The 23,888-nt window shown below is 41.6% G+C and overlaps 1 protein-coding gene across 1 annotated transcript in view; it reads right to left on the bottom strand.

Annotated features, from left to right (window-relative positions):
• The window catches only part of PHLDB2 (pleckstrin homology like domain family B member 2), a 128,989-nt gene that overhangs the window by 80,201 nt on the left and 24,900 nt on the right, over positions 1-23,888 (bottom strand). The window contains exon 2 of the mRNA XM_065853654.2: positions 9,923-10,067. The gene's annotated coding sequence lies outside the window, so the exon portion shown is untranslated. The remainder of the gene's footprint in view (positions 1-9,922; positions 10,068-23,888) is intronic.

Genomic DNA, 23,888 nt, shown 5'->3' with positions numbered 1-23,888 from the left:
GTGAAATCTGAGATAGCAAGCTGGGGGTGGTCTCGCTTCTTTTTTATAATGCCTTGTTTGCACGTTGTTTTTTTTTTTTTCCTTCCCCTTTGTATTACTGAAACCTTAAAACAGCCGGGGAGGCATCGCAGCATTCATGAGCAACAACCTTCATTTTGGTTGCAAGCTCCCCAGACTGTCCTGTAAATGACAAACCCATTCTAACGAAGAAGAGAAATGCACTATCTTGGTGATACATTTTGCAGACAGGGCATAAATTAGGCAGCAATATGAAATGGGGACACAAAAGTAGCCCATAGGAGCCAGGAGATTAATGCATAAAGAGAGGAGAGGGCTGACAGCAGATCCTCATTAGACGTAGGAGCAGTTTGGCATTAGCGGTGCTTGCTTAAACCTCAGAAGTTTAACAGGAGAAAAATGTTTCTTTATGCCTCAGATCTCCGCTTTAGTTAACGGAGGTTTCAGGTTCCCCCTCCCCCTTCATTTCTGGAAAGGCTGCCAAGTTTTCCCAGAGCTAAAAGCAACAACTTTCTGTTAAACGTTACTTCATGCTTCTGGTATTAATCTAATAGCAGGCTAGATGGGGAGGAGGGGGAAGCAGCAATGAAAGCTGATTTCCTGCCATGCAGTGGGAAATCCATAGAAAATTCAGATCTAACACTAATTTTAACAGCTGGATGACTGCTTTGGCTTTTACTCGCCATAGGAACATGCAACTGCATACTTTTTTTTTTTCCTTGTTATGAAAAGAAAACAGACGTCAAGCAAAAAGGAAAATAAAAAGAAAGCTCGAAATTGTAAATACCCTGATTAAACGATCCTATTCAACTATGCTAGAAATATCAACACATTTTGCAAATTGCCTCTCATTTCTGTTAACATTTCTAATAAGAACATTCATGGAAACAGAAAATATACAAGGAAATCATATTGCTAATAAGCACTTTAACAAATATTTACTCAGGAAGTGCTCCAGCAACCACTTCGAAAAGAGTCTTAGCAGGCTTGAGAATCACGCAATCGAGACATTGAAATAAAACTCCTTGATGGAGGTGAAAAAAAAATCATGGCAAAAAGTGCAGATTGCGAACACTCCGTATGTCAGAGACATGGCCATATCTAACATACCCTGAAGGACTGTTAGAAGCAACTCTCTCAAGCATGCAGCATGCCGGTGGGTAACTTCTTACATTCAGCCTCCATTTTCTGGATAAGCTCTTTATTAGGAAGGGCTTGACTACTTGTTCTGATGATGATTGTTGGGAGGGTGACGGCCACAAGTGTAATCCTTCATCTTGGCTATTAAAAAAGTGGTTTTTTTCCTCCTTCTATGTGTTTTGCTCAGCTTTTGCTCCACCTGTTTCTCACACGCCATATGGCTCAAATCATGACATATTGCTGATTTTTTTACGTTGATGCAAAGAAAGCTTAATACAGTACACATGCTGAAATTGTACCCTGTTCTGTAGGTAAAGCAGGGCTTTGGCTTATTTGTGCGTGCTGTGTATACTAGGAAGGATCCTTACCACAGATTATCTTGATGATAAAGCTTTACCTGCCCACTGATGCATGCAATCCACAGAACACAGCAGCTGGTTTGTATGTCACTAGCTGCAGCCAGCTGTTATACTGAAAGCGTTAATAACCATTTTCATCAGTCCCAGGCTTGCATTAGACAAACTGGAAGACTCAAAGAGTCTCAGGGGTAGTAGTGATGGCAGAAAAACCCCAGAAGCTAACACCCGAAACACGAAGTATAAGCCACGCTATGTGAGACGGGAGGCTTCTCACGGGGCAGATAAACACAAGGCTGGAACATTTGATAGCTTGAAGTACTGATGGGCAGGAGAGGCAAAAAACAGAAGCCTTGAAAACAAGTCAGAGAATGAGAAAAGTTGCAGTGGATATCACATTAGAAAGACGTTTAAAGAGATGGAGCTTTTTAGGGGTGCAGTACTGCTGAAAAGGTAGACACATATAAAAAGAAAATTGTTTCCAGTTTCTTTATTCTGTGTTCATAAAACCCAGGACATTATGCACAGTTTTTAAGTCAACAGGACCATTGCCATCGCTCCCTCTGTACTCCAAAAATTCCAGCTGGTATCAGGTTTTCCTTGTAATGGAAACAAGCTGGCAGAACTTCAAAGACTTGATAACAGCTTATACAGAGAAAGGACAGCAGTAGTTAGTTATACTTCACTATTAAAAATGTTGTCTCTTTTTTATGAGAAGTTGGATTGAATTTGGCAATGCCTAAAATAGTGCCACTTGTGTCTGCTTGCAGCTCAGGAAGAGAATGTGAATATGTAGCTGCACTGGATTTTTTTTCGGGAAAGGCTATCTAACAGCTCAATTTTTGTCAAATATGCTGTGGCCGGGGGCTATGAGCACCATGAAATAACTGAGTTCAGTCAGACAGCTTTTAAATGACTGAAAAACTGAAATGGGAGTTTTCAAGAATAGGAAAATATGAGTACCCTATTTATTTCTTTATTTGAAGGTGAAGAAATGACCCAGCTCTGATAAGCATTGTCTTAACAGCACAAACACTCAGAAGAACCTAGGAAAGTGGATGAAAAAAGTTTGAGTAAGTGGAAATAAGCCTTTAATTTATAATTGGATATAACAAATTATAAATTTGCCATTGATGGACAAATCCAGTTCAAAAAATTGCCCCTCATATTTAACATTGCATCTTTAATTTTCTTTTCACCACGGTAGGATTCTAGGTTCAGTTTCAAGACTGTCTTAACTTTTCATGTAGTGCCAAATGGCATCTGTACTACATTAAAGTGATGAGATCCATGCCACCTTTCAGAGGTTTACGAATTATGCTGGGGCTCACAGTAACCAGAGGCTGAGTATCTATATAAATAAGGCATTTTTACTTCTCTAGAAAAAATGTTTCTCTCTTAAAAATATTACAGTCCCTCATTTTTTTCCCTTCCTCCTCTTCTTCTTCCCTGATCATATGCAACTGAAGAAATGGCCTTTGTTAGTTTTTCTGGGCTGGCAAGAAGCCCAAAGATCCAGCTGACAAAAACCTCAAGTCAGCAAATCCAATGTGAGGAATGTCCTTTTCAGAGCCCTCCGTTCACAGTCTCGCTGTCACAGAGCATCTCAATAGCTCCACACAGAAGAGCCTTGCGTGGCTCTTCTTTACAAGGTGAATGATCCTTACTCTGTTCCTTGTCCTTAAGTAATTAGCTCTCCTCACCCACCCATTGCTGCCCAGGGTTTGCACGCTGAGCTCTGGGGGAAGAAGATGCAACAGCATCTGTCCAAAAAGAAGCTCCCATCAATGTGTTCAGGGAGCAATTGCAAAGCTCAGTGAATCAGCTCCTGTCACTCCCACCCACATTATACCTGTGATATGGCATCACATACTTCAGAGGGAAGCAGCCCAAGAGGGCTCTGTCGGCCTGTACAACATACGATCAGCAAAAGATCCCCAAGTTAAACATGCATGTGCTGCTGTAAATCCCAGCCCGCTGCCGGATCACTTGAGTTTGCACCAAGATTTCTACTGTGAAACAGTCAAGGACTTCACAGAAATGGCTGGATCATAGTGATCAGTAGTCAGAAAAACAGGTGCTGCAAACAAACTTAAGTATCTATCACATACATTAGTTGGATAAGGTGAATTTTGAAACTTTTTCCCCAAAGGAATTCAGTGCTTTTTAAGGAAATTAAGAACACAGTAAATAAAGATCTAACCAGGCAGCACAGGAAACTGCACTATGGCTTCACAGTGCAGAAGTGGTTCATCCTGGAATCAGGGCACTTCAAATAATGTCAAAATAAGCACCCACTTCTCATGCAGTTTTTTTTCCTGAGCCTTTCCTTAGCTGACACAACAAGCAAACACTGCTCTTTCTGTTCTTTCTCCTCCCCTTTCCTCAGTAGTCCTTTGGTATTTACCTCCTCTTATTTTGGATTTCCTGTCAGTACCCTAGGGAAAGGATTTTCCTGTGAGAAACAAATGTCACACTGCTGATCTGTTTGGATGCCAATAGACCAAGTCTATCCTCCATATGAAGCAAAGCTTTAATCTACCTGTTATCAGAATAGTACTACCCTCAGATTATTCTCTTTTTTTTCAAACCCATTTTATTTGTAACTAACTTTTGAGGATTAGCTTTCTGGTCCCTAGTAGAGTTGCTATTTCCATGTATTAAATTAACAAGGATGCAACTGTTTTGGGTGAATGAAGACCTAGACTGGAATAAATCTCAAAATTATGACCAAACATTGAGCATTTTGAAAACATACCTACTTTCTATAGGGTACTGCATAGCACATATCTTTTCGGTTACTGTATTTAACATTTTGGTCTGAGAGGGTGAGAAAAGCAAGGGGGAATGCTCCATATCTCTTCTTCACATGTACAGAGAGCAGGGCAGAGCAACTCTGCCAGAAGCATCCAGATATGGGGATACTGAACATAGAAGCTGTTTCTGAAATTACAGAAGGTGTTTTTTTCATGATGGGGTACAGTCTTCCTGGCAATTCACACCCAATTATTCAAGGAAATGCAGGAAAAAAAAAACATCTCTGCAACTGAACGGTGAAAGTGCCAGCAGATGTGCCTATTCATATGGTTGAGACATAAAACTTGCTTCACCTCAGACACAGTTTGTGAGCTTTTGTCTTTCCCCAGTGATCAAATAGAGCAGTAAACCGTAAGCCTCTGGGCTGGAAGATGGCCAAGGCTGCTGAGCCCCCAGGCAGCTTGCTGACAGGCTTTGGAAGTGCTTGGGAAGGACAGAGGTGCCACCTCTCATCTCTGGCTCTGCAGAGGCCAGAAGACACAACACAATTGCTTTGTAAAGACGGAAAAGTAATTTCTGGAAGATCACTGGGGAATGTGTTTATGTGCATATGCGTGCTCAAGTACAAGGTGTGCATGTTATATTGAGCATATGTCATAGCAGCAGAGTGCAAAAGTCTGGCCAAAGAAAGCGGTAGGATAAATTGCTTATTGCATTTTCATTTAGAGGTCTTCAGGGTGTTTGGAGCTTAGGATGCTGAAAATGCCTTAGATGTCTTGTGATGCGTTATAAGAGATGCTAGATCGCCGTGACTGCAACAGCCTGACTGTGGCAAACAAGAGTCTGTGGCTTTGAATGGGTTGTACTATATATCCTCAAGATGCTGTAGAGCACTGGGGAGTGTTTTGTGGCTTGTGGCATATGCAGAATGGGTGATTTGTAGACCTTTGGGGTCTAACCAGCTATTACCCCTGTGCTTCGGAGGCACTAGACTAGATGACCCTGGCACTTTATTCCATGTACAGTGTGTAGTACCTCCCACTCCTTGCAATTTTGTGAGGAATAAGTAATTGCCTTAATTATACTCTCACTTCAAAAGTTGACTAAAAAACTTCTTTATTACATGTGAAAGAATTTCTGCATACAAAAGTCTCAAGATTGGGTAACTCATTCTGGAAAGATCAGAAAAGCCAGTGCTCCAGCCAGTGCACCACCACAGACCTAGCTGGGGTTCAGAAGAATGCAATGCCATTATGTACAGCCTTCCTTCAGTTTTACCTTAAGCCCTTTTGCTTTGCATTTTCTGCAATGTAAGCATAAGAAGTGCCTAAATCTACACTTAGTGAGCATTCATGGCACTAATGAAAGTCAGATTCAGACAGTGCTTTAATAGAAGTCAGGCTGTTGTTCAGGAAATTACGTGGACCCTGCAGACACTTTCAAACCAGAGGAACTATCTGTGGAAAGCACTGTTTAGATGGTCTCCAACTTTGTCTCAGTTTCAGCCAAAACTCATAACATTAGAAATATCTTAATGTCATGCTTATAAATAGACCATCAAAAGTCTTTTTCAAATAAAGACATGAGAGGCAACCTTTCTGTCACAGCCAGACAACTCATTCACATGCTAAATCCAGTCAACAAAGCAAACACTGTGCAAAAAATCCGATTTCTTCTAAGCAGTGAGATAGATGAATAATGAAGTAAAGTTCATTTGAGGGAGCATGTGGGGGACACTGTAGTAATCAGAAAGATGAGTAAAAGTTAACTGTGATCAAGCTGATCGTGCAATAAAAAAGTAAACCTCCAAACCTCACTTTGCCAAATTCAACTCTGTAGCAAATAAATATTCCTATGGGGAAAGCTCCAGTAGAATCTACTTAGGCCAGGTGGGCCTGGTTTGTGTTTTATTCTGACCTGGCCTTTCCCTTCTAATTGATGTCCATTTATGTTTTCTACACTGAAGTCTGAAGTTGCATTCCTTATAAAAAATCTACCTGCTCAATGACAGCTGGAAGCGGAGATCCCTGTTTCTTTGCCACTCAGTAATAAGGAGATCCATCGGTTACCACGTTCTGAGCTGGTCAATACTTCTGCCTCATTTCTTTCTGGCAGATGGACAGATGATGGAAACTGGTACTGCTTTTTTTTCTGATACAAAGCCTTCTGATTTCAGAGCAACTACTTAAACAGAAGTTCTCACGTACCAGTGAGAATTTCAGAGCTGGTAACACCTTGCTTGCTCGGAGCTCCAGGTGCCTCACTTCTGAAAACTCAGCTTTTATTCAGTCAGGCAGCAAATATTTATTTTTGCTGGGACTTTCTTGATGCCTTCTCTGTGTGCTGATCTGATGCCTTTCTCGTTTCTCTTCCACATGAACAATATTCAGCCACCTGCATGTTAACTCAGCCTGTTATCAAACCTTCCACCTACACAGTACATTCTTAAACAGCTTTGTACATACCCTCATTTTTGGGGTGGTGTCTCCTATTGTTTCGGTTATTTATTCCGTAAAGCTTAATTGCACTTTACAGTTGACTGAAATGGAGGGTAGTTGTTACACCCACTACCTTCAGCAACACTTCATGCAACTGCCAGCATCACAAGATGTACATTTTTAGTACCCAGGCAAGCCATTGCATCTATGTTCCTCAGAACTATTCAACAGGACACTACCCACTGACAACAGGTTTTCTTGGAAACACAGATCTCTTCCCATAAAACTTATGGAGCTGCAGACCACCTTCTGCTATCTTCCTGCAGCAAAGAAGCCCTGTATTTAAATGCAGCAGCTACCTTTTCCTTGACAGAGGTAGTATCTAAGTACCACAGGGAAACATTCTCTTCCACTCCTCCTTTAAATCACTCTCCTCTCCCCAGCTAATTCCCTTTTCCAGTTAAATCTGCCAATGGGCTGCTCTCTTTGCTGCAAGAGCTGGATTTTCCTTTACTGTAGACTCAAAACTCTGTGGAACACAACTCAAAATTAACCTGTATTGTCAGCTAGCCTCAATGTGGTGAGAGACAGCATAGCCAGAATATCTTGGGGGAAAAAAAATAAAAGGGAACTTTTACCTTTCAGTCAACACTGGCATTTTTGGCAATGAGTAGAAGCTGTTTTCATACTCTAGAGAGCTCTTGGCAATGCTACACCCATGTTCAAGCTCCTACTCTCTTTATCTGAGAAGGTCTGGGGTTAAAACCTCTGCTCCAAGTTAGGCAGAACTATCACTTTAAAGTGGGATGCATCCTTTGTCAAGTCAGTGTGTGATACCACAAAACAAATGTTCACAAATTAAAGCAATGCATTAGCATCCAAAAGCAGACATTAAGATAGCTAAGTTAACCAGAAAAGAAGCGTGTGTAAAAAAAAAGTAATGTTTCAAACAATTGTCCTTTTAGTCCTGTGTGGAATAAACATGTCAAACCTCCAGCTCTGCTAAGGAACAAGCATCATTCTCCAGCAGTAACAGAGCTGCAGCACTGACAGCAATCGAGCTCAGGCAGAAACCTTTAGAATTCCACTGTTCATACACTATTTCCAGACTTTTGGAGGTGCTTTAGATTTGAGTCTCCTAGGAACTGACTTGTGCCAACTTGGCGCTCCCAACTTGTTCAGCTTTTTTTAGTGCCTTTGCTTCCTGGGCAGAGGCCTAGGGGTGATGAAGGGAGGACCACTGCCCTTTGCAAGAGCCTCTCGAAGCACAGGATGATGCTCTGAGCACAGCAGCAAGCTCTCCTCCCTGTGATCCTGCCCTTTGCAATCATCTCCTTTAGCACAGCTTCCCAATGCTCACCTCCTAGGCCACTTCCCAGGCCAAGGAACAATCTCTGTTTACCTAACAACACCATCCTGACTTAGAGAGTGATGTCCTTTCTTTGGCGCATTTGACACGGAAAATTTATCAGTTTTGGAGCTTTTCCACGTAAAACAAAGAGACTTGTGTGAGCACCACTTGCCAAGACCTACTCCATGGAGCACACAAAGGAGCACAGTGTCATGGAAATAAACAAGCTGCTTCCTTGCACAAGCACAGTGGTATTCTTCATCCTGACAGTCATGCCCTGGCGGGAACCTCACCTGGCACCTATTTTTGTCAACCAACAGGTCATAACCTGAAGGCAAAACACTGTTGAAAACAGACACAAGCTGTTCACAGGAACAAAGAAAACTGAATGCGTGAGCAGGCTTTGGAAATCCCATGGAAGATTTATCTGATGAGTGATGAGCAGATTGCAAAAATGCTAAAGTACTTCTGGGAAGTACCAGGTCCCACAACTGCTCCGTCCCAGGAAACTGACTCATCATTAGGCAAAAAAGTCATGCTCTCTCTTGCTTTCTTTCTCTGTGGCTTGATGACTCTTCCTTCCTTTCCTGGCCAGATCATGACTCCACAGCAACAGGTGAAGCAGAGAGTGCCTCTGTGCCAATTCATTCACTAAATGAGCCAATTATCCTGCACACAAGGTGTAAACTTGAGCTGTCTTGGGTGAGGAAGGAAGCTCATGCTGAATTGATACCCTTCACTTCCCAGATGAGAAGTGGGCACTGCCGTAACTCAGAGAAGAGCAAATCCTCCGTGTATAAAGAAACAACACAGGTGCCTGAGCCCAAGGTGTGAATCCTGATTTCAAGTGATAGTTTACTTCAAAATGGTGGACATGCGCTCGGCCCGGGAATGCACAGGAATATTTGACACATTTTTGTTCTTGTCAACAGCCTTTCCTTGGCTGCTTGCTCTCTCCAGTAGGCCATGGAGCTCCTTTTTGGGCACCTGGACCAAGGCTGGGTGTTGCAGCACAAGCACTGCATATTTAAAACTCATACCTGTTGCAACTGAGTGTTCCTATACCTGAGCTGCTGTTGCTTATAATGGCTTGTGCTGCAGTGCAAACCCACAAAGGATTCATGCAGGTAACTGCCAGCTGTGAATTTTTGATATTTCAAGTGCTCAGCTCTCTTTTAACATTTTTGTTTGGTTTTTTTTTAAACACAACTTGATATGTTTCTAAAGTAAAGTTTTAAAAAGTATGGAAATTATATCACATGGGAATTTCAGACCTTAGTACAGACTTCTAATCCCTAGGATTAGTGGTAAAATATGCCCATAAACCAATGTCACATTTCTGCTTTAAAGCATAAGGTACTAATACTTCCCTCTGAAAAGGTTAAAATACTTTGTATCACAGGCATGTGTATTTCCCAACCCAAGTTCAGTAGCCTTTGGTGAAGTGTCCCATAAAATTCACCTTGAGGCAAGCATCCCATTTACTGAGTAGCTCACCCTTAGCTTTTGAAATTGATAACATCCTAAACAATGAAATGGAACCCTGAATGCATATGTTTGTACCTGCTCTTTCTACAGGAATATAGTGTTCCTCAAGGAACGGCTGATAAAGCACGGATCCTTACTATGCCTTAAAAACAGACAGTCCAGAGGAGAGTGAGCTTTTGCTATTCAGTCACACACAAGCTAGCAGAGAAGTTAACAAACCAGACTTCTCTACCTAGCTGGCCCGTCGACACATCGTCCCCATCATTAGCCGTGCCCTCTGCAACCTCTTGTTAGCCCAGCTGGTCTAAGAAATATCAGCATCTCTTCAGAGCTGAAATGTAGAGAGTCCCAGTCAAGAAACAGCATGAGCTCACCTTCACAGCAATGTGGTGATCCTTGGTGTGAGTGACCCGTGCTCCTTGAGTTTGTCACCTTCTGAATGCTGGGGTCAGGATACAGGACTTCATTGATGAAGACATACTAAACCGTCTCCGGCTCAGAGCTCACACATCAGGGCTTCTGGAAGGCAGAGCAACCATACAGACGGAGCCAAGTCACACTGATATTCTATGGATACTATTTGGAGGCTTGGCCTCAATTAGCATATAAATGAAGTGATACACGCGGTCGCAGCTTGCCAGAACACGAGACAGAATAATCTCCCGAATTTGGCAGCTCTCTAGAGCATTTAGTTTGTGAATGAGGAGCCAGGCACACTTTGAAGCCAAGCTGGGTCCACAGCTTACAGCCAATTGACTTTACATGGTGAAAACAGATCTTGAGAAGTCGTGAAGCAGACCAGCACTTTTTCTGCTCTTAAACTAAGTTGCTATTATAAGAAAGTGACTTTAAAGATACTCATCACTGTTCCAGTAGGCTGATAGCATTTCACCTATTGCATCTAGAGGCCCAGACAAGCTGTGGTATGGCCCTCTGGCTGCAGGCGTCTGGCCATGAACAGAGTGCTTGATTTTATTCCAAGTAAAGGAGAAGGAACTGAAAGTTCACAGGAAAAATGATATGGAGGAGATGTGACCACGTAGCTGCTGAGCTTAGACAGAGACAGAAATTTTACTTACAGATCTGTATTTGGGAAAGAATAAGGAGACAAAATGGAAGCAAAGACATTCAAAACTGATGCACAGAGCATAGATGGAAGAAGTAGTGGTGTTTATTTGTATAGCCCATGCAAGCCTTTTAAGGTATTTCAGTTAAGACAGAGGGACGAAGGCTTGTGTTTTTCTACAAATGCCTTTCGCATTTATTAGGGTTTATTTTTCCTTCTTTAAATATTTTCAATTGTCAGGGGCTCAAGTTCAGACGCAAAAGCAAGGAAAACTAAGCACAAAGGCATGCAGATTTTTCCAAGAGCAGTGCAGTCTTGCTCCTATAGCTACACAGTCTACTTTGGGGAAGATCAAATTTCTAGGGAAAAAGCAAAATCTATTTAAACACAGGTAAAATGTAAAAGGAAAATCAGTGCGAGGCTACAATAGTCTTTTTTCGTCAGACCTTTTAACTCTGCTTTAAATACACTGACTGGAAAAAAAAAAAAGATCCATTCTCCAGTTACATTAGCAACCACAGTCAAGCCTAGCTCCACTATACATGTTGCTGTGTCTTGTTTTCCATCCTGGGACAAATGCTTCTCTTTAAAAGCTTGGAATTACAAGAAAATCTTACATGTCTCTTTTAAGAACCTCTTTGAATCCTTCAGCTAGCTTGTAGTTTCTTTGTGCACCGAATTTGTTCCTTTCCCTTGTTTTTAAGCTCCAATTTAGTGCTTTCCTACGATGCTATAGCAGCTGCAATCTGGAACAGCACAGATGGTTCATTCTTTGCAAATGCCCCTTGCCTGCTGTGCAGCTGGGGTGAGGTAGGTGCTGCGCTCCTGTCCATTTCACCTTGGAGGCATCTGAACACACAGGTTCCTATAAAAATCGATGAAGTCTCTACCTGGTCCTGGACTTGCTTTAGCAGTCAGGTAGGTACAATCCCATCTGCTGTTCACAGCTACGAGAGCCACAGTCTGAATATCCACTTTTTCTATGTCACAAAATAGTCAAACAACCTTAATGAAAAGCAGGAATGAAAATCTGCTTGAGCAAGAGCTGGGAACTTTAACAACTTGGATCAAAGAAATATGTGACATCCAGCTTGATTCAATGCCAATGAATTAATGTCACAAGACAAGAAACTTCAAAATATAAATACCCCTTAAAAAGCAACCCCTTGCCCATTTCATTCATGTTACCCACCCCTAGGCAATCTGCTTTCCTGGTAAGCCATTTCTGGCACAGCTATTGTGTGAAGGGTGGTTTCTGATATTGCACTCTGGAAAATATCCCATTCAAGTTTCAACAAGGGAGAAGTGTTTCATTGAGGATTTAGCATTTGTTTAACCCACCCTAACAAAAAAAAAAAAGGGAGCAAAGTGGTTCATCAAAAATGAGTGTAGCAGAATGAAATAATCCCATGACTCAGGGTTGAACCAGAGTTATGATGCAAATCTACTAGTGACTCCAACTTGCATCTGTTCAAATTAAAGGGCAAATCTGCTCTAATCTTGTTAGGTCTTGCATATTCTAACAACACTACCTGAACTGGAACAGCAACATAATTTTCCAGTTGTCTCCACACTTTCTTGTGGTCAGAACCTAAGAGCAGCTCTTACAAAAATAGAGGGCTGCTTCCCAAAATTTTTGCTTTGTAAATACACTTCTTATTCATGCTTCTAGGCACATAACATCACCTCGTTAGGATCATGACCCTTTTATGACCATGACCTATAGTTTGGAAATTACAGCTTATTATTAAATGAAGATGCTAGCTCTGTCCTGAACTCACCCTCAAAAGGTGATTACTTCAGATTACTTCATGAAATCTTGCCTCTGTTTCTCTTCCCCTACCTCAAAAAGCAAAGCAACATAGTTTAGTACAGCAACAATAAGGATAATTCTGTGGAGCTTTTGCTTGGTTTGTACTATCTCAGTGCTGCAAGGCCCCAGCTGTGTTCACAGGCAAGGAGTCTTCAGGGGACCAGCTCTGCTTAGCTGATCCCTTCTGCATGCTCTGTAGCAAAATGTGACCATGCACCACAAACATAATTGCATGGGTTTAAGCTACCTGTCTCAAATGAATCAAGTATTAGGCTGCAAAAGAAGCCTGGTACTGAGCTACTGATACTCTTTATGGACTCCATTAATGACCAAACAACTAACAACCTTCACAGCCTGGGGACATGTGCGCCTCATGGGTGTTACACCATGGACAAGTGCCACACACATCTCTCTTGTCTGATGCAATTTCCAACCTCTGGCTCACGCCAGTTGTAGTGGCTTCCCTTGCTGTCCAAGGGCAGGGAAGCAGCAGAGGCATGCTGCCAGGATTTGCACCACCTTTCTAGGGACCACCATGGGGGCAGCAGCCCATCACACAGTCCCATGGGTCATCACCTTCCTCTGCTCCCCTTGGTGGCTGCCAGAGCTGCCTCCAGACCTGACACCAGCTCCTGCCGTGTACGTGGCAAATGGTTTGTGAGCCTTAACAAAGCCCCAGCTGTTTTTATTGAGCCTTCCTGTACCTATTGCTTGTAGAAATCAGCATTCAGGAAGGTCAGGAACAAGGTTGATTTCTCATTCAAAAGGAACTAATGCGCAAAACAAGGAACTCAGAGAAGCTAACAACCTTCTGTGAGGTTCAGCATGAACTACACAGACCAGCTGCAAAATAACAGTTGGATTTCAGCTGTAAACAGACTGAGTTTTACAGCTAGTTTATATATCTATTTTGGTGAAGTTATTTATTCTACAGGAAAAATGCTATTTGTAAGGCCCCGGGACAGCAGGGGGACAAGAGGAGAAGAGGAAGTCCTGCTTATGTTGTTGGAAGCAACTTCACTTCTAGACTCAGAAAGGGACTTAAAATAAACATTTCACAAAGCTACAAATTTGGAGAATCTTCAAGAAAATCATGCCTTTTTATCCTTTATTTAAAAGGAAAAAAAAAAAGTCTCACAGCTCTGCCATCAGGATATTTAAAGCAACTTTCCTGCCTTTAACAGCACACCCTGTTTTTTGTTTCCTGGCTGGGGGTGGGGGAAAAAAACCCCACAGAGATACAGAAATTACAGCCCAAGGTAAATAAGAATAGCATGTGTTTTAGTATCTGCGTGAGGCAGTGAGGTAAATGGAATGAAGACTGGACTGAATATAAATAAGAAGAGAAGAAAGAAAGACTGTCCAGGTCAAAGAACCTTTGAAGAAGCTGTAAATTCTGTGCTGACTTGATACAAACTGTATATTTTAAATGAATTAATTTCATGGAGTAAGCTGCTGTTTAAAGGTAAAGTCCCCATTGAAACAAGGGTGGCCCTAACTGAAGGAAGCTTTTAAGTGAAAACAAGTGATATGTCATCTTTATCTAGTGTAAAACAAGCAAATATTAAAACATGCCATTTCTCATGCTATTCTGTACTTTCCTTCAGAAAATACCATCTTCTTCCATAGTTAAAAATGAAAAGCAGGCTCATTTGGTTTCTATAAAAACATTTCAAGTGAGAAAGAAAAGATGAGGTATTTGTTTTTTATTCTCAGATTACTCCAAAACACAAATGATGACAAAGCGGTCTGGAAACTTAATCATGAGTAACAGGCACCCAAACACCACCAAGACATGAAACATTTCCAGGAGCACTCAAGCCTGTAGGACCCAGGGAAATCAGCACAGCTTCACTGAAAGACCTGACTCGTTCCTTCCTAAGATGAGTTTTGGGGCACCAGGAGCCATGGGCTATAAGTCTTAAGACTATGCCAGCTGCTGATTTGTTAGTTACTTGGTTTCCTCCCCCACCATGACCTATACCACAGACATTTGCCTTTAAAAACAAACAAACAAAAAACAACAAGAAACTTTTAATCAGATCCAACAGTAGCACAATAGCAGTAAGGAAATAATAATGAAAAAATAGAGAATCCTTTGCTCAACACATCCTAAGAAGGGGCTGCCACCTCTGTCATTCAAAAAAAGCCAGCTATTTATTCAGAGCACAAGAGGAACATGCTGATAAATGTGCATTCCCCCCTCTGAGGGTTGTTAGGAATCACCACATTATCAACATATATGTTGCCCCTAGGTGAAATTCTACCAAAATTAAAACTATCAGCATGTCTTAAAGTTCACCCTACAAGATACCAGGCACTCTGCTCACTTTTCTGCAAATAGTTACCTGGACCTTAACAGGGAAGACTAAAATATATTTCTACTTCACATCAGAATTTTGCATCATAACTACAGAATTTAATTTGCAGTGTGCATATTTACAATTTCAATCAGCATATTTTAGCTTAAGGTTTAATGACAGCCAGTGACCAGTACAAGTCCTGTCATCAGCTTTTTGCTTTCAGATCCCAATTTTAACAAATGCCACATTATTTTTGCCTCTGCCAAAGGCAGGAATGCTTATAGCAAACCAGGTTCACAGAAGTTCTCTTTGCACGGTCCCAGACTCAGTGCCACAAGAAGAGGTCGTAACACAAAATCACAGGAGTACTATGATTTTGAAATCAAGGTTTAATGAGCTTCACAGGCCAATAAAAACATTTCCCTATCTTTTTATTTACTCATTATTGTAATTTCTTCCACACAATTAGATTATTTATTCAGAGGAGTCTGTGATGCATTTTCTGCCTTCAAAGCGCCCATGCAAAGGCAGCCATACAGCTACATTGTTGGAGAAACACAACTTGGAGCCTGGTGAGAAAAGCTCTAAACCTTCTGCCTTGCAAGATAAAGTTTTGATGTTTAATTTGTCCCTTGTGTTTTGTGACATGGGACCATTTAGGAGATAAGATTTGCATTTAAAGAATTTATTATTCCTTTAGCATTAATTTAGGCTAATATTTTAAAATCTAATATTGTGTTATTTCCTCTAATTCTTGAATTTATTCTCTCTCTTGTATTAAAAATGATGAAAATATTTTTCTTATTTAACATACAATAAATACCACATATAAATTGCTTTACTCTGTTTCTGTCATTTGTATTATACACTATATTTAATAATTTAACCCTGGAGCATGCTCTGCACTCCATTAAACTTGATGCATAAAGAAAATTATTTTTTTAGTGTTAGCAATAGAAATGAGTATTAGAGTAGTATAGTGAGAAATTTATTCACAGAAATACAAAGGAACTGAAAGCACTAAGTAGCAGGTTGTCCTTTTAGAGATTAATCCAAAGTAAGACTTTGCCATTACCATTTTTACTTAAAGTCTTCCTTTTCACTGGTTACTACTTCTAAGGCTCTATGCCTGCAACTAGGCTGTTAAATTTAATTAATAGTATATGATGCTTCCAATGCCTCTCCAATAAGGAGCTTTTTGTTTTCATAAACAAAGGTTTCCACTTACTGTTAAGTTTCAGAAAGTATTTTAGCAGGATGCAGCCAGTATCAGTCAAAACATGGCTTTATTTTCCACAGACTGCTCTGCACTTAGTTTCAATTTGAAATGAAGAACCAATAAACATACGTTTTAAGACTAATGTAAGTCTTTTAAAAACTTAATCTGAGGTTATTCATCTGAGATAACTGGCATCTTTTATCAGAGTCACAGAAAGTACCTAAGCAATATTCAGCTCCCTTGCCTGAACAGCAGTATAAATATGGGTTAGATATTGATTTCTGAATAATTATTACAGATCTGCATCAGTCTGAGGAAAGAACTTAGACCTTATCAGCATAATGGAAAAGAGTCAGAACAACTTTCTATCACTGCACAAAATGTTTTCTTTTTCCCATTTAGTCTTTGGCAATTAACAAAGTTTATTTTAATTAATCCCAAATGTCTTAGACATCTTTGTAGAAAGCCAAACATTTCTTGGAACATCTTGTGCTCAAATGTCACATCTGGAAAAGATAGTATTTTAAAGTCTTGCTACACTTTACTTCGTTTTTGATTTGTGATATACTAGAAACAATCTAGATCTGCAGAAAAAGATGGCCTGAAGTCATCATTTAACCAGACTTCTGATTATGACACCCAAACCAAAGGCTGGGATTTTCTTCAAATTCAGTCACAAACAAGTATTTCAAAAAAGGTTGGGATTCTCTTTGCATTGTAAGAGTTAGAAGCATTAGTGTGCTCCCATCGCTACGTTACCTACAGTGACAGTAATGAATTTGAAAGACTGACAACTTCTATGTCAGTGGTGACATCAACAGAATTATTCCCGGAAATTAAAAGATGAAGAATTCGTTTTCAAGTGTTCCAGTCCATATTTTCTAAAATAACTGTGAATGGGGATCTCTCCAACTTTGGCAGATGCAAAACACAGAGCAGTTCCAAAGGCTTTGGTTTTCGGACAGCACTGAGGATTTCTTATCTGAAAACTCGGGTCCTACATGGTTGTACATACAGCCTCGGGAACAAGAGGCTAGAGGGCAGCTCTGCAGAGAGGGATCTGGGGAGTCTGGTGGATGGCAAGTTGCACATGAGCCAATAGTGTGTCCCTGGCAGCCAAGAGGGCCACCCATGTCTTAGGTGCATCCAGCACAGCATTGCCAGCCGGGCAGTGAGGTGATTGTCCCGCTCTGCTCTGCACTGGTGTGGCCTCACCTGGAGCACTGCATGCAGCTCTGGGCAACACAGGATAGAAGGGATATAAAGCTAACAGAGACTGCCCAGAGGAGGGCCATGAAGTTGGTGAAAGGTTTGGAAAGGAAGCTGTATGAGGAGCAGCTAAAGTCACTTGGTTTGTTCAGCCTGGAGGAGATTGAGAGGAGACCTCATGGGGCTACAGCTTCCTCACAAGGGGAGGAGGAGGGGCAGGCACTGATCTCTTTGGTGACCAATGACAGGACCCAGGGGAATGGCAGGAAGACATACCAGGGGAGGTTTAGGTTGGACATTAGGAAAAGGTTCTTCACCCAGAGGGTGGTGGAGCATTGGAACAGGCTCCCCAGGGACGTGTCACAGCCCCAAGCCTGACAGTGTTCAAGAAGAGACTGGACAACACCCTCAGACACACTGTGTGAACTGGGGTTGACCTGTGCAGGGACAGGAGTTGGACTCAAGGATCCTTGTGGGTCCCTTCCAACTCAGGACATTCTATGATTCTGTGGTGTCTTTTAAAACAACACCAATAGGAAGATAACACCCATAGTCACTTTAGAAAATCATACCACACAATTTCAGACTGTGTCTTAAGCAGGGACTTCCTTGTGAGATACCTACCACAGGAGGTTACATTACAGGATCAATCCCTTTATGCACCCTCTTTCATCTTTCATACCAGGGATATAGAAGCAAATGACACCAATAAACCTTTGGAAAAAGGACAGGGGAGTATCTGGGAGCAGTGTCATGAGAAACCTCTTTAGCATCCTTTGTGAACTGCCAGATAGCCATCTGACATCCCCATGCCATGGGATAGGGGCAGCTCCGGTCCAAGAGAAATTTTAATTCCTTGGGTGAAGCAACAGCATGAGGTGGCCACCTCTGCAGATCATTGATGGCATAGGTTGCCTGGGGCAGCAATGGCCTGGATCCTACAGATGACCCTCATAGGACTGTTGGCTGCCATGAGAGCACTCACCCCTAGACAGCTGCTGCAGCAGCTGCTGACTGCCCACCACTTCTGGGATGTGGGGAATGGTCAAGTCCTTCACTGAAGCAACACTCCTGCTCCAAGCTGCCTGCCTGAGGAAAGGCTTTCCCAGCCTTGCCCCAGTGTTTTGGTAGGATGAGTGCCTTTGGAACTCAGCTGGATGTTGTAAAAGCCCTGCAGACATCCAGCCCAAGTCCCAGATTTTCTGGTCGGCTGACATTCACCTTCTGGAGTGTAGTCAGTGACCACCTGTCCTGGTCTTGTTAAAAAACAAGTTTCTTTTAGTGAATTTGCCTGTCAGCTAAAGCTTTCATATTAACTGCATTTTCCTGGAAAACCAGATACATGTTTTGGTAAACATAGCAATGGAATGTGAGGTTACGATAAGGATGGATGCGCATCTCACAAGATAGGCAACAAGAAACAGGTGGCTAAAAAACTAACCAATGGAGTATAACATCCCATTCACGTGAATACCTCTTATAAAAGTGGGAGATCATGAGGATCTCATCCCTTTTTCCTTACGGCTGACATTAGGAGAGGACCTTGCTAGTCATCCCTGCAGACTGAGGCCCAGTGACAGACTGAACTCAGTTCCGGTTGGCTGCAGAGTCCAGTGCAGGACTTCGGGTGCTGGCCCAACATCTGCCAGAGCAGTTACCGGGACTTTCAAGATTGGTTTTGTATATTTTGTATTATTTTCTCTATTTTATCAGTAGCATTACTGAAATATTTAATTTTTCCAACTCTCTTCTCTGTCCTTTCCCTCCCAATTGCCTGTCCTTAGTGGGAAGGGTGGAGACTGAAGGACTGAAGAGGGAAGTGGGGAAAGAGGAGGTTAACAATACATCTGCCATGGTTTTATTGTCACCCCACAAGCAAAACCTCAACACCTTCACATCATCCAATATCCACAGAGATTTACCAGGTATCTCAGCCTCTCTGACCACCCCTCTTGTCTGTTCTACCTTCTCATCCTTGCAGACAACTCTTGCATGCCCACATCATTCAAAGTGACAGAGAGGCTGTAGAGAAGCCAGCCATGGACATGGGTGCACATGTGCGTGTGGTGTCTTCTCCCAGCTCCAGGACATCCCTGCCTTGTAAGCCGGGGAAGAGCAGGAGGGGGCTGCTCAGCCACCTCCCTTTTTATTTCCCCCATATACCAGGGCTTACCATGTTTGCTGACATCAATGGGGAGTCCAAGTAATATGGTCAGACATGTCAAAAAGATCAGGAATATCTTCTGGAGGTGCAGAGAAAGGAGGTGGAGTGAGAAAATTCAGGTTGAGATAAATGTATTATAAGTGTCAGTGTGTAAAGCTGGCTAAAATAATGAGATTCAGAACTGAAAACTGATCTCCTCTAAGCTTTTCCTACACAAAAATCATCTGTCAGCAGAAATAACCTATGGAATGCTCCTATTGGTTCAAACCCTAAATCGGCTGCAGGTTTACCATGCAGGTGTACCTTAAGTTCTTTTAAAAAGGAAAAGGTTGCTTTTATGACTGATTCTTTAATAATGGACAATACATTTTTAATTGATCAGAATTAGTCATGCCTAGAGGCTGGGAGACAGTGGGCAGAAGTTCAGCTCACACATGCAAGGGATCTCAGCTTCTGATTGGTACCAGAGAAGCCTGAGACAGAAAATGTGAGCAGGCAATACGTTGCAGTACCAGACCAAATTCAGCCATAATAGAGTCCATCCTCACTGTTGTCTTCAGATTTTACTTTATTAATGAACAACAATGACAGATTAAACATTTTCCTCCAGTCTGTTTACTCCCTGTGCCAGTTACAGGGCTGCTTAACTCACAAATCAAATAGCCTTGAAAAACCATCTTCAAATACCATCTAACAAAGTAAAATAATCACGTACCTATGCCAAATGAGTCAAATACACAAAATCCTTTCCAAGCAGAAGTAATGGCTTGCCAAAAAGACACACTCCATTTTAGGTAAGTTCTACTGCTTCTTACAGAGAGGCACATATTCTCAAAACTGATGACACTGGAAAGATTAAGACAGTCATGTAATTACCTCTGGATACCAGTGACTGTGAGAGATGGAAGATTACTTTTCTCCCCTCAGTGCTAATATCTTCTCCCTCAACCACATCATATACCCTCATGGGTATACCACCTATATATCCATTTGCCTTATTTACCACCCGCAGCAGCAGTATTCAGCATGCAGCACTTCAACCCATGTGGTCAATGGATCATCAGAATTCATTTGCAAAACGATTCATTAAGACGCAGCATTGCTTTATAAGATGTAGAATCACATACTTAACTGCCTTCTTTGAACAAGCAGAGGTAATTGTGAAGTATCTTGTATTGATGACTCTTCTACACATAGGCCAAAAAGGAGAAATGAGTCTGAGATGCATTCAGTATGAAACTGCAGAAAGCAGTGACTCTGCAATCAGAGCTGTTTTTCTCATATGAAAGATTACTCAACCAGTGCTGAGTGTTTAAGAAGCAAAAAAGAACTTCACAGAGCAAATGAGCAACACATTCAACTGAATGTTGTTGCACTCCAGTGGGGAAGAGTGAAGCTTTTACTATTAATTGCCTAATCATACAATTTGCCCCTCTTGTATAGCAAACCATTTGCATGGACCATTCAGAGATGGAGCCATTTGCCTACAGCCAAGACACAGCAGGAGATTTATTATGCTCATGTACATCAGATATTCCCAGAACATCATGCAAAGTTGTACAAATATCCAAAGAGGTCTCAGCTAGGACAAAGTTTCATTTTATTGCCTGATATTTTAAAGCTGTATTTTCCTCCTTGGATCAGAATAGCTGTGTTTTCCTCCTCAGGTTAGCAGGACCTAACAGCAAAACGATTTTGATTTCCAAAGGCTACTAAGGGACTTACGCAGTTGCATAGCCTGCTGAGCTTGTATTTCAAGTAATTAACCCTAAATTTTAAAAGCCACACAAATTAAAGAAACACCCCAAGAAGCTACGCAGCTAAAATTCTTGCAAAGTTTTGAGTCTGTGCCTCTCTGTTGCCTCTTCCACTCTTAAAGTCTCCTTAGGTGGTCATTAGATCCATTACTTGCATGCCAAGGGATGTGCAAGACAGATGTCACTTGTTTCTGAACTTGTTAAAAGGATTCAGGAAAAGCAGAGAGTATCTTGAGCTCTGGCACCAAGAGTGAGAGCTCACAGCTGAGGATTAAGAGGCAAGTCCATGACATCTCAGGTCTCTACAACCAGCCACAGATGAGCAACGCTGCAGGACCTGAATGGTCTTAATTTGGATTTCCCAGACAAGGTGCATACCAGATACTTCACATGTTACTGAAACTGTCTGAAGTGATGACCGTATCTTTCCGCTCATGCACAAAGTGCAGGGCCTGGAGCTGCTGCTGCTACCAGCAGCAATACTGGTGTAAACCAGTTTTGAGAACCACGCTTCTAAATGAAGATCCATCACCCGTGATGAATGCTTGGGAGGTGGCAGAGAGCAGAGGGAGTTCCAGTAGGAAGATAAAGGATTTATGTGGGAAGGCAGTGCTGGCTGATATGAGGCTTGAGAGCTGCCTGGAGGCACCAGTCAGGAGCTGCCTGTGCTTTGTGCACCAGCTAGGAGGACAATAAGAGCAACTGCCGATGCCAAAAAATGCATTTCTTGCATTAAGTTGAGTTCACATGACAGCAACAAAAAAGGAAAAGCAGCCAGTGAAGCAATTTGAGCATGGCCTTGCTTATGGCAGAGACCTCTAGAGCAAAGTGCTGTACAGCAAGGCAGTAAGAGAGCTCCCTGCTTCACCAACCCAAAGGCTTTTAACTTCCTGTAGAAAATTATAGCCTGTGACAAACACAAACCCCTGTGGCTAGTGGCAATTTCCTCAAATACAGTAGCATGGGATCAGAAAAGACAGTTAAAAAGAAAGCACAATTTAACATGGTTTTGTTTGTATTAGTTTACCAGACCGCAATATTAATTGCTTGCAAATATTTGGAGATTGCAAAGTATTTATAAAATTGGTTGTGGCTCCTAAAACATCAATCAATATTAAGAGAATTATGAAATTTGGAATGCCCAAGTTAAGTGCATTTTGTTTCTTCCCCTAGTAGTCCCTCTAGTGTGTTTCAGTCATGTATTGTGGAACAGAAATGGCATCATTAGGATTACTAAACGAAGCCCAGAGTAAGAGTAGCAAACAATAATCCAAAAAATACTAAGCAAACTATATATAAACCATGTTAAAGTGACTAATGGCACATACATCTGAATTAAATTAGAGTTAATTTGAAATAATGAACTAAGCAAGCCAGGCCAACTTCATAGTCACTGTTATTTGTGGTGGCCAGCAATAGCAGCAGTCAAAAGATACATCCTTATTTGTATGCTCAATTTTTTTAGTTGTCACTGCAGCTCTGCATGATCAATTCTATCACATCCTACATCATCCAGACATATTGCCTAATACTTAAATATAAATTGCCGCATTTCTTCTCATCTCTCTCCCATCCAAACCACATATCTCCTGTGTGCAGCATATTATTAAAACTTTGAAGGCAAAAGTTAATAACTGGTTTCTCCATAGAAAAACATTTTCTGCTACAAAAGGATGTATTATCTGAAGTCAGGCAGTCTGCAAAGTTTGCTGATGAGAAACAACGCCTCTGCCATACTCAACAGTTCTGACAACTGTTAAATACAGGTGATGACACACTTGAAATACCTAGTCTGAAACAAGGTAAGATGAATACTTCATATTAAAAACTTTCTTGTACTAACACCTGGTTTTGCCTGTATTAGCACCAATAGAAGAATAGCACTTGATACAGAAGAAAGTAGAATTGGACTTGTAACCTTTAACATGAGTCAGATGTGATTCATAGCCCAAGCTATGTCATTCTTATCTGTACTTGCTTTTTTATAATAAACAAAGGACCCTTCAAATGATGTGAGATCCTCAGCCTTGCAGTTACACACTGGCACTGCAAGCCCAGGACAGGGCATGAATGAAAAAGGATGTTGCTGCTGAATAGGAAGGCTTGGTAAAGGCATGCCCAGAACCCCAGCCAAATCCACAGTGTGCCAGATGCAAAGAACTCTCTACCTCTCCTGGCTTCCAGCCTGAAGCCACCCTGTTTCCTTCACTGCCTTTTCTTTTATGAGCAGCAAAGCCACTGAACCGGGTGAAGGTTCAGAGCCTGCTCCAGCTCACAAGTCAAAATCCCCACACTCAATGGTAAGACTCACCCAGCATGACAACAGCTCTCCCACGTCCCTCCAGGATTTCTTCAAGGACACAGCAAACTGCAAATAAAGCCCCAAAACATCACAGTGCACAGACTTGTGATTGACAATATATTAGTACCTCAATAATGTGATAGAAGAGGGTGATATGCAAGCAGAATGGAAGCTTTGTATGTAGCATGCCAGTAGTCTATACAATAGCGTATATGAAGTGAATATTGACAAGAAAAAATGTTTGTTTTGAAAGGTCAGTGGAAAGTCTCTGAGAAAGACTAAGAATAAAGACTAGCAGCTTTTACTGCTCTAATGTGTTTGTGATGTAGCATTTTATAGGCAGGTGGAAAACACCATTCTGTCTTCAGATAGACCAATGGTGTATTAGCAACCCACCAAACAAAAGCTGAGAGACTTCTTTTTTTGTATGGTGTGGATTTCTTTAAGTCTAGCTTCTAGGCTTGCCTAGCAAAATAAGGGGTTTTTTTGCTTTGATTCAGATGATCA

Source organism: Patagioenas fasciata, chromosome 1 (assembly GCF_037038585.1).
Source record: "Patagioenas fasciata isolate bPatFas1 chromosome 1, bPatFas1.hap1, whole genome shotgun sequence".
In the NCBI taxonomy this organism is placed as follows: Eukaryota; Metazoa; Chordata; class Aves; order Columbiformes; family Columbidae; genus Patagioenas; species Patagioenas fasciata.
The sequence above is the reverse complement of the archived record's forward strand: the minus strand, read 5'-3'. Positions and strand labels throughout refer to the sequence as shown.